Below are 16,013 nucleotides of genomic sequence, written 5' to 3' on the forward strand. Positions count from 1 at the left end.
GCTGTTCCTTCACATGCCCTGCTACCAACTTCCTTGGCAATGCTGAGGTGTCTATTGTGGTACTCTATTGCTCGTTGTAATTCGTTGAGGGATTGATAAGTAACGCCCAGATTGCCATAGGCTGTCCCTTCACATGCCCTGCTACTAACTTCCTTGGCAATGCTGAGGTGTCTATTGTGGTACTCTATTGCTCGGTGGAAGTCACTGAGGGATATATAAGCACAACCAAGACTACAATAGGCACATCCTTCACCTGTCCTGTCATCAATTTCTATGGCAGTACTTAGGTATTGCTCGTAGTACTCTATTGCTTGATGGAAGTCACTGAGGGAGTAATAAGCTCTGCCTATATTGTAGTAGGCACGAGCTTTCTCTGCCGTGTTTTTATTGATTTGCGCTACTGTAAGACGTTCTTTTTGATCAGCTATATCTTGTGGTATTCTTTCTGCCATTTCGAAGTTTTAGTGTTAAAAGTGAAACTCTTGGGCGTAAGGTTTCTTTACAGGTGCGTGGAGGTGAAGAAAAAGCAAAATAATTGTCATTAGTACATTTGAAGTCTCTTGAAACATTTTGTCTTCATTTAGACACATAAGACATGATATAACTTTCCACACCTTCGTCGCTAGTTTAATCTAACTGAAGCATCTCCGGAATTATTCTGTCTGATATAACAGAATATTTCATTTAGAATCCCTTAAACCTTTTTTCTATATTTAAGATAAAAATACTCAAAAAAATCACCTCTGTGTACCCTACCTTAGTATTCAAAAAACAAAGAAAGGTTACATTAAGTACAAAAACTAATCATATTTGAAACTCCTGTGATACCGAATATCGATATAGTTGAGAGCGTCTGCATGAGAGAGTGTGGTAGGCCTAGAAGTAGGTGTCGGTTGGTTTTGACCAAATTGTGTACACTTAGTTACTATGGAGACCTCCACATTTTGCCAGTGTTTTAGCTCGATTGTCCCTGTTTTGGTCTATAGATCAGCCGTTTGGGGCTCGGTTCTCTGAGGTCGATTTTTAGCTCAATTTTGAGGGTTTTGAATGATGCATCTTTAATGAATGGATCGGAACATTTTGAGCCAAATCAAGAGTCATTTCTTATTAGCTCTAACCCTAAGGTTTTTATTTCAGAATATGTAGCTCAAAGAAATATTTCTATCGTTTGTGGCTTTATTGTTTAGTTTCATGCTCGTGCATGGTTAGCAAGAGAAACCGCAAAAAGCCCAAAGTTAAGTCCAATTACCTTCGGTTTCCACTTTTGAAATTATAAAATTCTTACAGGAGTAGAAAGTGTAGAACTTTTTATCTAAAAACTAAGAGAAAAATATTAAAGTTATACGGCTTTCTCACTGTGCAGCCGTGCTTTGACGATTCTATTAGAGCCACAACACTCTCCCCATCTAGTTTACATAAAATGTTTAAGTCCAAATAGCCTGTGTATAGGCGCCCTCCCGTCAAGAAGAAGAAGTAAAAGATTATTTAATTTATAAACAGTGATTTTCCTGAAATACTTCGTGGCATTATTATTTACATAGTCCCAATGCACCTCGAAAAATTAAAAGGAAGCTGTTTGAGGAAAATGTCTTGACTAAATAAGTTCATGACCTCAATTTCTTATTAATCGATACAAGACTTAGTTTCACAAATTTATGTACAAAGTAGGTCTTTCTTCGTTAGCTATTCTAATAAAAATGAAAATTATTAACAATCTGTGACGTCTACAACATGAGAGATCCACATTTAACACAAATTATCCTGAATATCAGGCATTGCTTGTGTGAGGAGGGGTAGGGGTGGTTTTTTTTTAGGCGGGGGAGGGGTAGAAAGGAAGTGGAAGAGGCGGAAAAGAGAGACAACGAAGGGAGAGAAACACAAATAGGTCAAAACAATATTCTAGTCGGACGTTTTGCTTAACATGGAACAAACAAACTTTGCTTCGCGGTCGCAAACCGGTCTGAACTTATTATTAATTATTTTTAAGTAAAAAAGAGAGGGAAAAAACTACAGCAGGAAATCAAAATAAACCTTGCAGAAATATCTGATTAGACAAATTCCAAGTTAGAGGAGATTATTTCTTACATGGACGATTTGATCTCTGTGAAGAAAAACGGAGTTTTGAAGTGTTCTCCAGTGGTTGGATTTAAATGCAGAGGACTATCAACTATATAGGGTGGCCGATAGAAACAAAAAAACCACAAGACAACAACAACAACAACGACAAACTAGGAGAGAACACACCCAAAACAGAAACACATAGACAAAATGGGAAACCCAAAACAGAAAAACACTACCAGAAAACAGAAACACAAATCCCCGAACGGAAATAAGCATCCCAAACCGGAAACACACATAAAAATACAAAATTAAACCGCAAAACTGAAACAGAATTTCAAAATGCAAACCATAGCCACAAAAGACGAAAACAGAAACAAGTAAATAGTGTAAAACTATAGGTTCTCATGTTTCATCGTCTTTTTTTAAAACAGGCTTTTTTTAGGGAGAGCATGATCGCAGGCTATTATTATCTAAGAACTTCAAACTGTAAATCAAACCTTGCGTTAAAATACAGAGATTGACTCTGACTGAACGTCAGTTGCTCGAGATTTAATACGCCCGAAATTAGGGAGACCCATATTAAGGGTTACCCTCCCAGCCCGAATAATGCAGCAGTTCAGAATAGACTGGGGCCACGGGGCCTAATTGGCTATTTACGCGATGACTTGTTTTTGCTACTAAAGAAATTCGTTTCATTTTTTCTTTCATATTTAAATTTGGTAATCCCACTGAGGTTTAAATAACAAAAGCCCTAACTTGCTGAAGAAAGCAAAACCCAGAAGGAATCTGGTATAGTAAAATGACGCCATCGTGCAAACGGCCCTTTTTAGAATCCTTCAAAATTTGGCTTTCTCATGCAAATAAAGGCTTCTGAATTTACCGAATTAAATATGAAAGAAATGAAAAAATGAAATTATTCTGGTTCATATTTGTAAATTGACACTATCGTGAAAAGCCCCGTCCACACAAATCCAGATATTTTTGAAACCTCATTTATATACACTTTTCACATGAATCGGCCGTCCGTCTGGTATTCCGTCCACGCCCGAAACCAGTGAATCCTCTCACCGAAACATTAGGCTGATTTAGCAACAGAACGGGAACATCAGTTGACGACGGGAAAGCGCGCGGAAAGGACTGAACGCGACTTACGGTGCTCAATTCGCTGCTCTGGCATTGGTCAAGCCAGTTGTTTGACTTGCACGCGTCGTCGTCAACTGACGTTCCCGTTCTATTGCTAAATCAGCCTACTATCTTTTTGAAACCGCTGTCCGGAGTGGTTTAAGGCCCCGTCTATACGAATCCAGGTAAAAAGTTATGCAATTTCAAAAATTAGTCTGGATTCGTGTGCTCGTGGCCTAAAACAGTTCAAGGTAGCTTTTGCTAAATCCAGTCAAGAATGTCCTTGTAAACCACGCTCGCAGTTTCTTCCACCTCATTCAAAAGTTCATGGCGCCCATTCCTTTATATCTGCTAAGAAATTATTGTTTGGACTCCTGTTTGGAGACAAGAATATGATGAAGGATAAAAGCATTTTCCTCTTTTATAAATTCTCTGAACCTTTTCTCTTAATAATATGTTGAAATTGTTAGGAGGAAATTGATATTGGTCACTCTTGTGGCTAAAAGGGTTAACATAAATATCACAACTGTTGTTGGGATAAGTTCATAATGATTAGAACATCCTCGGAGACCCAGGGGCAGCTAGTAGTTACGATAGAATGGTTTCGACTACAATACTCGTCACAAATCGTTGAAACAGACACCGTTTCTCTTGAATTTTCTGGAAAATTCTTGAGATTTTTACCCCTCACACTTTTGTTCTCACTGTCATGATGTGCTCTCTCCCTCCCCAATGTTGAGCCACGCGTATTTTGAAGCACTGAGACCACTGTATACTGTAATACCCAAATCACTACTGAGGAAGTGTTTCAAGATTTTTGCCGAGGATTGTAGCTGCCCCTTGGTCTCGGAGGATGCGCTTAGAACGAAGCGGCCGAAACTCCTACCCAACTTCGTTCCCAGGTTCTCTCTGCTTGTAGGAGAGAACCCTGGGAACGAGGTTGTCTCCTATATACCTATCCCCACCTATATATACCTATCACCACCTCTCCCTGCCCTCTTGATATTCCATCATGCGCCCTAACCATTTAGTCTAAATAGAGAAAGCGTCTTCCTTCCACATATTTACTCGAACAAAAGAAAGTTTTTTCATAAGAAAAAGGTTCAAGTCCCACACAGGATTGGTTGGGTACACCACAATGACCGCCGTTTCAACTCTGAACGTGCAGCACCCTGTTCGGTAGATTTGTTTTTCGCTATCGTAAGACTCATGCTGTCAGATCAAATGAACGTGATCGAAATGGGAAAACAGTCGTCGCTTTAATCTCTAATATCGTCGTTTCGTCAATAGAGCGACCGCCGCCGTGACTTCGATTTCGTCGGAAATACCAATAAAGAGGTTATTAGTTCGCTGCTGTCTGCAAAGCAGCTCATTCGTGTAACTTAAATGTCTTGTCTTTATTTGGAGAATTCTCGTGCAAGAATTGGGAACCGTTAATTTTCCATGATCTATTTGTTAGCTCGCTACTGTCAGTAAAGTTCATTATGACTTGTTCTGTAAGGAAATGCAAGACAGTCTTGGATTCTAGATTCCACGCTGTGGAATCCAAATTCCAGGTATTGAATTTCGGATTCCTTGTTAGTGGAACTTGGATTCCGGATTTCAATCGTTAGCGGGATTCCGAATTTCTTGAGCTGAATTCCGGATTCCCAAGTCTAGGATTTAAAATTCCACAAGAACAAATTTCACATGATTCTGGATTCCACAAACAAAATTTCCCGGATTCCTGAATTCTGATTACTTTACATGGAGTGATGTGTACCTTAAATGTCTTGTCTTTACTTGGAGAATTTTCCTGCAAGTATTAAAATTTGTCTTAAGTTCACAAGTTTTGCGACAAATTACTTGTTAGAATAGTTCTTGGTGTGTTTTTTCGTGTGTTCAGATTTTCTAAAGCGTCTTTAAATGCCCTGCCCCGACATCTTCATTGATAACATTTTGAATTTTCTACGCCATCTTGCCCTGAGACGAACGGAACGTTGGTATGGCAATTTTGTAATTTCACAAGAGAAATTATAAATTAACGCTGAAATTTGGCGCCAAAATTAAGGGGTAATCTATCACCCAAGACGAAGCGTGTTGGTTCCCGCTTACCCGGTTGTCATGGTTACCTCCCGTGATACCTTGCGGCTCCCTTCTTTTGATCAGGCTCTTTCCCCACACTCATCTACTGGCGAGGGGTTTAATCAAGGACTAGCTACGTCATGTCGATTGGGTACGAGTCTGCAGTAGTTCGCCGACAGGGATGAGCGAAATAATTCCTAATCCTCACTTCCGCTTACTGATTTACTTCCGTATTTCTGGGTTTCACTCCTCCCTCCTACCCTTTTATTAACGCCACGGTTCGAATACCCGTTACCCGGTTTGATGAATATGCACAAAAGTTTCCGTTGCTGTCTCCAAGGTACATCCCTGGTTGGGAAAAATTGGTTCGAACACGTTTTTGTTTTACTGAGTCATTTGGCTGCCAAGAGACCCCTGGCAAAAGTTGTGGGCCACTGCCATGGTACTCTTTGAAAATATAATCTAATGAGTTTATGGTGCCTTTATGCTTCTTATGACGTTGTATGGCGAAACGAGGTCAAATGGTTTTCATCAAACTTCTGCTCGAAAGTTGGGTTTTCTTGCTTGAAAACCGATTTACCTAGCGGGATAATTTGATGACAGAATCAGAAACTTGTCTTAAAATATGTAAAAAAATGTACTAGAATAGAAAATGTTTAGCACCCCCGAGGTGGGAGTGGTTTGTTCATCAAATATTGACTATTCCAATTCAAGGAGAAGTTGTTTTAAAATAGTTTAAGGGATCGTAGAGATCAACAATCACAGTAAACATCTCGTTTTCTTCAGGTTTAATACATTACTTATCTTAAGGTAACATCAGAAACTAAACATTGTATCCTGCCACGTGTTGGGATCAAGTAGACGCAGTTCAACAAGCCGACCTATAAGTCACCCCATGTAAGGCAATCCAAGATAGTCTTGGATTCTAGATTCCACGTCACGGATTTCAGATTCCAGGTACTCGATTCCAGTCTTTGCCAGTGGAACTTAGATTCTCAATTCCAATTGCTAGTGGGAGTCCGGATTCTTTGAGCTGTACTCCGGACTCCAAAGCCCATTATTCCGGATTTCACCTGCAAATTTTTCCCAGATTCCGGATTCCGTTACATGAGGCGTTATAAGCAAGAGACTATAAAGGGGACAGAGAGGGCATCCCCCATATACACCCTATTCCATAGATGATTCATCTCGAGTTATTTTTAGTATCGGGATAAAGTTACCTCGCGCGAGGCGTGGATGTTTCGTGGAGGTTTCGCATGACCAAACGCCGTGCAAAACATGTCGGGCGAGAGGCAATGAAAGCGTAAAAAAGATCGAGAGCATTCCTGAATATTGAAGCGAAATGAGTCGGCGCTCACCTGGGAAAAAGGAATCGCTGGACTCTTTGACAACCCGTGAAATCAGTTTAACTCGAAGTTGTCGTAACCTCAGTGCTTTAATAAAATGAGAAATTTCGCCGGTCTATTGAAACCGGTCCTTTGTACAATTTAGGGAGTTTAAGATCCAACGACGCGGACGACAACTAGAACGTCAAAAAAACAATAGTTTTAATTAGCAAAACAACAACTTCACACGTGCAACACACTTTTTTGTTCATTTCTTTCCCGTTTTTGCACGACTTCGACGTGAAAATGCCTAATTTCGCGTTTTATGGAAGACGTAAGTAAGTAACGACGAAATTTTATTTCTCTTTCTGAGCTTGAATATGGTCCCTTGAAATTCAGCTTTAGGAGGGTTCGCCTACAATTGACAAAGTTTGTGGGTAGGAATAATCGCTATAAAGACTGAAAAAAATAAACATCAAACCAGAAATTGCTCTCTTCAAACTGTAAATTATAAAGGATCCTGAGAGAATATTCAGGGTGTTAAGGATTTTCCTGCTCTACTGTTAGCTCTATACAAGAGAGGAAGGGCGATTCTTTTTTAATTTCGGTTTCGCTGACACAGCTTTCGCAGAAATCTCGCTGTAGTCGTTTTCGTCGACAAAAGGAATAGCAAAATCGCTCTCCGCGTCTTCCCCCATTTTGTTCTGCGTCATTTCGTGAAGGACGCGTGGCTCTCAGCGTGGGTCATCCACGCGGAACACATTCGCGCTATGTGATTGGCTGTTGTCTAATCCCCCTCGAGATCTGTGGTGTTAAAAATAACTCGAGACGAATTACCTATGGAATAGGGTGTATATGGGGGATGCCCTCTCTGTCCCCTTTATAGTCTCTTGGTTATAAGGGATGAACCATTAGGAAAGTAAAGGGGCTGGGTGGGATTTCTGGAAGGTCTATGAAAGTTTTGTCTTTACCCCTGAGGTGGAAATCTATTTTTCCTCCTCGAACAGCTTTCTTGATCATGGTGCGTGTGGAGATTGTTTTCTTACTAATGCGTTACCCTTCCCCCAACCTCCTATCCTTTTTTTCTAATGGTGACATCCCTAAATTAAAGCAGCTTCTTTAAATATCTGAGTGATGGCTAAAGGTCAATGGCCTAGAGAAAAGCAGTCTAGAGGCGGCAAAATAGGTCAGATCCTCGATAGAATGATGATAGCTTGAACGATTGCTGTGATTTCCTTGCTCCAAACCTCAGAGTGTTGCTGTATACGTGTTCTGGAACTGATCTATTTGATGAAAAGCCCAACTTTTACAACCTAGCACAATTACAACAAAACATCATTAAGTTACTGGAGCGTCCAAAATTTTAATCTCATCTCTTCCACTGTTTGGATACTTTAAAGTTGACATCAATTATAGCTGTTGGACCACTAACGCAATGGTACACGAAAACGATTTATATGATTGAATTGTGTCGCAGTAATTAAGAAACAAGATTAAGAGTTAAACCTAGTTTAATGGCAGAACAAATAGTCTGCGAGTGCAGAGACAGAGGCGGAGTCAGCTCTACAAGGAAGTGGTGGTGAGAAAATAGAGAAGGAAAATAAATCTTGCTTTTGGATGAAAATTAGATTTCGGGCCCTTTTTCCTTTGTTTGCAGGCATTGAAGGACTATCTGGCAACGCTTTTCCTAAAACAGGGTTATTAAAATAAGGCAAAAATCACTCTAATGATTCTCAGACGGTCCAATTCGCCAGCGGTCACTCGCTCCTGTCTCTGAGCAGGCTATTCAGTGTATCGTCCAAAACCGCTTACTGTTAAAACTACGAGCATATTCATTCCCAAACGTGGAAGGCAAAAAGTTTACTCTTTGTATGAAACGCTAATAATTTATCCATATAAGTTAAACTCGTCTATGAAATCCCATTTTACTTCAATTTAAAAACAGTTTTAATTAAGTGACACCATGTGTGTCCCAATATAAAACATAAGTACAAAACGAAGACTGCAGACTGCTCTCAGTGCAAAACATTGTTTTCACGATGCAAATGGGAACGTGACAACAATAGTCCCATTGACAAATGCATATGAAATAAATCATATATGAGAACTGCGGGAATGAAATCAAATGAAGAATGATCGTTACAGTTGTGAACGCAATTTATGCAATTGCGTAAGAAGCCTGAAAACAAAAAAAAATGAGGACTTCATCGGGATTTGAACCCGTGACCTCGCGATGCCGGTGCGACGCTCTAACCAACTAAGCTATGAAGCCGCTGAGAGTCCCATTGTTTTCTAACCCTGAAAACAATGGTCTGCAGTCAGTCTGCAGTCTGCATTTTGTACTGTCCACCAATTTATACATTAAGGATTAAGAAGACATGGACATATTCATTTTTTTAAAAAAATAATACTGGTTCTGGGAAACCGGGGATCAGTCATATAAAACGTAATACAGCCTTTTAACTCAGACCTTAAACCACTGAAATGTGACCCGCGGTTCAGAATCACGGTTCAAAATGCTTACAGTGCATACTTAAAATTTTAAAAATTATCTGATTAAAATCTGAATCACACTACTGAAACCAAGGCCATGCTTATATATAGTTAAGTGTTTCGTGTCCGTCCCGTTAGGAGACTTGGGATTCTTAACCCTCGGACGTACTTGGGATTCTTAACCCTCGGACGTACAACGCCCCCCCCCCCCTACCCACTGACGTTTTTTTAAAAATTTTTAGAAGATAAAACATCAGCACCTGACGTTTTCAGTAACCGTTTGTTTATCCCTCGCACGCATTTTGAGACAAGTTTAAAGATGGTCAGTTACTATGGTTACCACATATGACGTCATAAGTAACACGTTGTGAAGCCATTTTTGATTGAAAATGCATGTTCTTTCAACTTTTTTCAACAATAAAAGTAAAACTTGTCAATGAAATGATACAAAGGGCTTATTTATGTGTTATTTTACATCTGAAGCACAGAAAATTACCATTTATCGCGATTTTAACATGATTTCTAATTCTTGGTGAAATCCAAGATGGCGACCATTGTTGGTGACGTCACAGGCCTCCAGCAGCGCCACCACCCATTAAAAATAAACCTCATCTTGTTGAGTAGATCAAAAGCTTTCCACTGAAGGCAAAATCGTTTCCAAATACTGCAAATTATCAAAAACTCTGTGGAGGGATTCCATCCGCCCCTCCCCCTTATACCACGGTTGGGGTATGAATTTGCGTGTACGTCCGAGGGTTAAATTAATTTGAATTATTTGTTTCAGTCATTTGCTTTAAGGCCGAGGGGAAAAAGCCGAAAAGGAATTATTAAGATTATGATGATGGTGATTATTATTATCATTAATATTAAGATTTCCTTTGCCAAATTACAATTTGCCGGTTAAGGCAGGTTACACCAGAAAAGTGGCAATCATCTATAATACTACTCAGTCAGTTTCGCGGGAGTAAAGAAATAAGCGTAAACAGTTCTTTCCCCACGAAAATTGTTTGTCTTTTTCCTAAGTTAAAATTGATAACTGTAGCCGTGGCTAATTTAAAAGCGTTTTTTTTTGATGTTATTAATTAGAGAGATTAAGAGTTACATTTACGGCAATCCGTGGATTTGTACCACGTGACCAAGTGTTCCCTTTACTTCTCTTTTGCTGTTAATTAAATCTACAAAAAAATTATAGATTTCAAGTTAGTTTTATCCATAAGAATTGCTTTGACCTGTATTCATTTTATCTGCATATTTTCTATTTTGAGAAATTCTCAACTTGAATCTGCAGACGTTTGCCGTTAGCAACAGCTATTAAATAACGCACTTCTTTCTTTTGGGGAAATCCAGATATATACACGTTACTTCAGCAGTTGTGTTGCCATCAAACTTTCAGCTCATCCCTGTAAAGAAAGTAACAATTGAGGCATTAATTCACATTTTTTTAAAAATTAAATTAAGATCAAAGCGGTAAATTTAAGAATGCCTTTAATGATGGTGTGAAAAATAGCAAAGTGAGAAACATTTGTCATACTACACATATTTGTTTTTCATGAAGCTGTTGATTATTGGTCAACATATAGAGCTAGTACTCTAAGAAAACGAAGGCAGGTTATTGCAAATCTATCTTTCATATATATTGTCCCTAAAGTAATTAAGAATTGAGAAAATTAAGGGTTATCTAGTGTTCGAATGATTTCTAAACGATTTGCTTGGTAGGAATAACATGTGATTGTGTGAACCATTAACGGTACATACTTACCACACCTATCCTTATTGTGGATATATTTCTCTTTTTACCAGTAATATCAAGTCTGCCAATGTTCTTACATTTCGAGTTGAAAATAATAGTTCTGACTTTTATTCTTCAGATTTCTATTTCTAGTACCCTTAATAAAGAAAAGCAAGAAAAAAGTAATAAAAACTCTCTACTTACGATTTCCTCAATGTTTTTTCTTCAATTCAATCTTAACATCATCACCAATCAGAACAAATGGAGCCCAGTACTTCGGGGCAGAATAATCGTGGGAGTCTCGAAGACATTTCATGGCCCTCTGAAGAGCAACACTTGCACTTTCTCCACTTCCAAGTTGTTGGTAGAAAGATTTCATAAACATCATTGTGGCTTCGTCATCAATATGCGAGACTGTCGCCAGCACGGAACGAGCACCAGCAAACAAGAAAGAACGTGCCATACCGACCACACCCTCAGACGAGACCTTTCCTTCACCACTGTGGCAGAAACTAAGCACAACTAGCCTCGCTCTCAGCCTAACAGCTTGAATGTCAGACATTTTCAAAATATAGTCCTCCTCCGTAGGAGGCCTGGATCCTTCTCGGGGGTTTGGAGCCAAAACAATTTCCGCAGCCTCCTTCCTTCCTCGGGCTGCGATGTGAACCAAAGCAACGGACGCGATTCTCTGAAGTACCGCTTCTTTGGTTGCATCTTCACCTGTTAAAGGTTGACTCTCTAGAATTTCTCCAATCATCTCCACTTCCATTCTTGCGTACTTCAGAGGATCATAAATGGGGTTCCCCCGTTTATCTGTAATTTTCTTCAAGCATGGGTCTCCAACCAGCAGGGCTCCACTTTTACTGTGGTATTCAATTGGAGAATCTGTGATGACTTTCAAACTTGTCAGTGAGGGAACAGTCCGGATCCTTAATGTTTCACTCAGGGCTGCCCAAGGAGCTTTAGACAAAGCGCCATCAGGAACTACAATTATTTCGTCACAATCAAGCAAGTCTTCAATGGGACCAAGAACTGCATCATATAATGGCTGTAAAAAGTCGGTACTCTCCTGTGATGGCTCCGATGTTTGATTGTCGTCTCGAGTATTTGAGGGAGTTGAGTCAATGTTTTTCAAAACAGTGTCTAAAAGGAGAGTAAAGGAATCTTCGTGTTCACGACCAATTTCTATCTCCGCTTGCCTAAAAATAGGGTTGCCCTCTTTTCCCAACACCCAGATATTGACTGTATTCAAATGAAGGGCAAGAAAAACTGTTAAAACAGTTGTCTTCCTTGAAATATTTCTGACTTCTTCTTCAGATTCAATTGACCTGGGAGAAAGTGATGTAAGGCCATAAGTTACTTTTAAGGCATCGAGCAAAGCCTGTGCTCGTCCCCTCTCAGCAGCGTATAAAGCCTCATCATTCCTTTCAAGCATTACTAAAACTTGCCATAAATGAGTATAGGCAAATTGATGTTTCGTACAGAAACTTATTTTCAATTGATCTTCCGAGATAGAATTGGCTCTAATAGTGTCATAGACTTTTACACTGCATCTAAAATGTTCTAAAGCCTCATTCAAAGAATCTGAATACAAAAAAGATTGACCCAGTTTGGTATGGGCACATGCTTCTGCCATCCTGTCACCGATTTCCTCGGCAATGCTCAGGTGTTGCTTGTAACACTCTATTGCTTCCTTCAAGTCGTGGAGTTCTCTATAACAACTTCCGAGGCGGCAACAGGCCCTTCCTTGTCCAAAACTGTCACCGATTTCCTCGGCATTGCTCAGGGATTGCTTGTAGTACTCCATTGCTCGTGGCACGTCGCCGAGGGATTCATGAACGAGGCCGATGTGTAAATAGGCACGTCCTTTTTCTTTTCTGTCACCGACTTCCTTGGCAATGCTCAGGTGTTTCTCGTGGCACTCCATTGCTCGTGTGAATTCATTAAGGCTGTGATAAGTAGCGCCGAGATCGGAATAGGCTTTGCCTTCCATTGCCCTGTTACCAACTTCCTTGGCAATGATGAGGTATTTATTGGTGTACTCTATTGCTCGTTGGTTTTCGCCGAGAAGGAAATAAATATTGCCGAGATTGCCATAGCTTAGTCCTTGCCCTACTCTGTCACCAACTTCCTTGGCAATGATGAGGTGTATATTGTTGTACTCTATTGCTCTTTGGAATTCAGCAAGGCTGTGATAAGCAAGACCGAGATTGGCATAGGCTTTGCCTTGCCCTGCCCTGTCACCAACTTCCTTGGCAATGATGAGGTATTTATTGTTGTACTCTATTGCTCTTTGGAATTCATTAAGGCTGTGATAAGCAAGGCCGAGATTGGCATAGGCTTTGCCTTGCCCTGCCCTGTCACCAACTTCCTTGGCAATGCTGAGGTATTTATTGGTGTACTCTATTGCTCTTTGGAATTCATTAAGGCTGTGATAAGTAGCGCCGAGATTGTTATAGGCTTTGCCTTGCCCTGCCCTGTCACCAACTTCCTTGGCAATGCTGAGGTTTTGATTGTGGTACTCTATTGCTCGTTGGAATTCTTCAAGGCTGTGATAAGTGACGCCGAGATTGCCATAGGCACATCCTTCACCTGCCCTGTCACCAACTTCCTTGGCAATCCTGAGGTGTTGATTGTGGTACTCTATTACTTGATGGAAGTCCTCGAGGGAGTAACAAGCTCTGCCTAGATTGTGGTAGACTTCTGCTTTCTCTTCGGTGTTTTTATTGATTTGCGCTATTGTAAGAGGCTTGTTTTGTTCATCTATATATTGTAGTATTCTTTCTGCCATTTCCAAGCTTTACTATTCAAAGTGGAACTGTTTCTTGGCAGTAAGGTCTCTTTGAGGAGCGTTGAGGTGGAGTAAAACAAAAATAATTTTCATTAATACATTTGAAGTCTTAGAATACAATGTATGTTCCCATTAGACAGATAAGACATAACAGAACTTTCCACTCCTTCCATCCTTGATTTACTCTAACTGACGCTTCTCCGGAATTTTTTTGACAATTTCTGAACTGGTGTTATAAGACAATATTTCTGGACTCCCCGTGGACAATTACTTCGAAATAAACGTATAATTCCTGTCAAAAACATCGCCGAGCTAATTGAGTATGTGTTACCCCCACATAACAATAACGTTACCAAGCCTCGTGCGCTGAATACGTTTCTAGATGGACTTGCAGAGTTAGGAGTCGATAAAGGTTTAACCAAGAGCAAACAGTTGCTAAGCGATTTAATAGAAAAGGAAAAAGGCTAGCAAAATGCAGAAAATACTTCCGATAACGAGAGTAATAATGAGGAGGGTTCATTGGATATTTAAAATTAGGAGGGGAAGGATGAGGAGGAGGAGGAGGAAGTGGCTTCTGAGAATGGCGTTGAAGTTGACTCCCAAGAGAGCTACAACGACACTGAAAAACGACCACAGTCGGGAAACATAAAGTAGTAGCCTTGAAACGTCCACCACCTTTCACTCTAAAAATCCCTGTGAACATTGTGAGAATTCTAAAGTGTACTGAACATTGATCATGAAATGTCCTAACTGCTTTTGGCACGATTACTACAAGATTTGTCCGATATGCGATCACCAGATCCCCGAGGAGAGAAATTAAATCAAAGAGGGCTTTCTTCGGTGTCACAATTGTGGAGCAATTACACACAAAAAAGCGAAGACGTTGTAAACCAATTTTTATTCTCCCTCTAAAGAGGACAACGAAGAAGAGGATTAATTTTTCATTCCTTTTAAAAATAATGTTTTTAAAACGGTATCTCGTGTCTGGTTTTATTTTGAGCGTTTATTAGTCGCGTGTTTTAATTGATCCTTCTTACGTTTTTTATTGTTTAGTGTTTTTATAATAATAAGTCAAAGTTCAAAAAATGAGTCCGCTGCCCGGCGACAATAACATTACATGCAAATTTCAGAGAGACCACAAACTAGAAAACCACAACAAATTTGAAATTGTTTGCCGTACATAGAGCAGAAATAAAAGCGATTTAATTTATAAATAGTAATTTTCCTGAAAACCTTTCTGGCAGTACAATTCACATAGTCCCAATGAACATTGAAAAATTTAAAAGGCGGCCGTTTGAGGAAAGATGTCTTGACTAAATAAGTTCGTGACCTCAATTTCTTATTAATCGATGCAAGACTTAGCTTCACAAATTTATGCACAAAGCAGGTCTGTCTTTGTTAGCTATTGTAATAAAAATGAAAATTATTATAAATCTGTGACGTCTACAACATGAGAGATCCACATTTAACACAAATTATGCTGAATATCCGGCATTGCTTGTGTGAGGAGGGGTAGGGGTGGGTTTTGTTTTGGGGGAGGGGGGGTGGAAAGAAAGTGGAAGAGAGAAGCGGACAAGGGAGACAACGAAGGGAGAGAAACACAAATCGGCCAAAACAATATTCTAGTCGGACGTTTTGCTTAACATGGAACAAACAAACTTTGCTTCTCGGTCGCCAACCGGTCTAAACTTATTCAAGTTATTAATTATTTCTAAGTAAAAAAGAGAGGGAAAAAAAAACTACAGCAAAAATGAACCTTGCAGAAATATCTGCTTAGGAAAATTCCAAGTTAGAGGAGATTATTTCTTACCTGAACGATTTGATATCTGTGAAGAAATTTTCGACGGAGTTTTGTCCAGTGTTCTCCAGTGGTTGGATTTAAATGCAGAGGTCTATCAAATATATAGGGTGGCCGATAGAAACAAAAAACCACAAGACAAGAACAACAACAACAAAAATAGGAGAGAACAAACCCAAAACAGAAACACATAGACAAAACGGAAACCCAAAACAGAAAAACACTACCAGAAAACAGAAACACAAATCTCCATACGGAAATAAGCATCCCCAACCGGAAACACACTAAAAAAATACAAAATTAAACCGCAAAACTGAAACAGAATCGAAAAATACAAACCATAGCCACAAAAGACGAAAAAATAAACAAGGAAATAGTGTAAAGCTATACTTTCTCATGTTTCATCGTCTTTTTTGTTTTGAACAGGCGTTTTACGGTTTTTCAGGGAGAGCATGATCGCAGGCTATTATTATCTAGGAACATCAAACTGTAAATCAATCTCGTTCCCAGCCTATCTCTTCTCCCCGTCGCCTTTCGCTCCAGGTGACCGGTTTTTTCGGTCTCCGGTCAATTTTAGCCCGCCGGAGTCAAAACCACGTGGGGCACGTTTCTCGATCGTCCTGGTACCTT

The sequence above is a fragment of the Porites lutea genome, chromosome 13, assembly GCF_958299795.1.
Source record: "Porites lutea chromosome 13, jaPorLute2.1, whole genome shotgun sequence".
NCBI classification, from domain to species: domain Eukaryota; kingdom Metazoa; phylum Cnidaria; class Anthozoa; order Scleractinia; family Poritidae; genus Porites; species Porites lutea.